Below are 1,640 nucleotides of genomic sequence, written 5' to 3'. Positions count from 1 at the left end.
ATACAGGAAGATGACACAGGAAGGACTACAATGAGCTATACATAATTTATATAATAGGGTCAAAGGGAACACCTGAGGATTGATTCACCATCACTTGCATTTTTGAACAGATATGGATCAATGTATGAAGTGTCCAGAAAGTCACTATGCAAACTCAGAGAAGAATCACTGCCTCCAGAAATCTGTGAGCTTTTTAGCCTATGAAGAGCCCCTGGGAATGGCACTCACCATCACAGCACTGTGCTTCTCTCTACTCACAGCTGTGGTTCTTGTAGTCTTTGTGAAGCACGGAGACACACCCCTTGTCAAGGCCAATAACAGGACTCTCAGCTACATCCTGCTACTGACACTCTTCATCAGTTTCCTCAGTTCCTTGCTTTTCATTGGCCAGCCCAACACAACCACCTGCATCTTGCAGCAGACAGCATTTGGAATTTTGTTCACTGTGGCTCTCTCCACAGTGTTGGCCAAAGCTATTACAGTGGTTATTGCATTTAAGGCCACTGTTCCAGCTAGAATGGTGAGATGGTTAATGGTATCAAGAGCCCCTAATTTCATCATTCCCATCTGCACACTGATACAACTAATTATCTGTGGAATCTGGGTGGTTACCTCTCCACCCTTCATTGATCAAGATACTCATGCTGAACATGGTCACATCATCATCGTGTGCAACATGGGTTCAACAGTTGCCTTCCACACTGTCCTGGGGTACCTCTGCTCCTTAGCACTTGGGAGCTACACCATGGCCTTCTTGTCCAGGAATCTGCCTGACACCTTCAATGAAGCCAAGTTCCTGTCATTCAGCATGCAGGTATTCTTCTGTGTTTGGATCACTTTCCTCCCTGTCTACCATAGTACAAAGGGGAAGGTCATGGTGGCTATGGAAATTTTTTGTATCTTGGCTTCCAGTATAGCACTCCTTGGATTGAATTTTGCTCCCAAGTGCTACATTATTTTGTTAAGGCCAGAAAAAATCTCCTGTCTTGGCATCAGGTACAAAAAAAATTCAAGAAGGAGTACCAATTTAAATTTAGTTAAATATTAAAATTTATCTATGATAGTAAATTTAATATTATGGTTTAAACCAGTGCCACATCATTCTAAATGTCTTATTCAGGTATAATATGATGTGATTGTGTATGTTCATAGTTATTTATCTAATTGTATTAAACTCTCTTTGTAATGAAACAATTCGTTTTATTTTATTTTTTAGATACATTATATGGTTTTTGTAACATAGTTTCAGTAGGTGCAATTGTTGGCCTCCTGTCCCAAATTTTACTAGTGTGGCATAAACTGATGAACATAATGTGTTTTCCTCTATATACAATGTGCTGCTGTGGAAGATGTGTCACCACATTTAGCCTTCTTGTTTTTCTTTCATTAGAAAAAAATCATGTGATTGATTTATTTGATTTTGGACTCTAGGACATTCTATTATATTCTTCAATGAAAAGTGAACAATATTAGAGCAACTTGTCTCTAAAGATTAATTTTAACAGGTTATTTCCAGTGATCAGAAAAAAAGATGCCATGCTTTTGAATGACATCAGTAGTCACATCTATTTTAATATATCATTATTTTGTTACATGAGAGAAAATTAAGCCTCTTACTCTGGACAACTACAAAGGATGCC

The 1,640-nt window shown here is 38.4% G+C and overlaps 1 pseudogene across 1 annotated transcript; it reads left to right on the top strand.

The window, feature by feature from the left end:
• Positions 1 to 461: 461 nt before the first annotated feature.
• Vmn2r-ps60 (vomeronasal 2, receptor, pseudogene 60) lies at positions 462 to 726 on the top strand (annotated as a pseudogene). Its single transcript, NR_028441.1, has one exon. The product of NR_028441.1 is annotated as a vomeronasal 2, receptor, pseudogene 60 (transcript).
• The last annotated feature ends 914 nt before the right edge of the window (positions 727 to 1,640 follow it).

Source organism: Mus musculus, chromosome 7, assembly GCF_000001635.26.
Source record: "Mus musculus strain C57BL/6J chromosome 7, GRCm38.p6 C57BL/6J".
NCBI lineage: Eukaryota > Metazoa > Chordata > Mammalia > Rodentia > Muridae > Mus > Mus musculus.
This window is presented reverse-complemented; position numbering and strand designations above follow the sequence as displayed.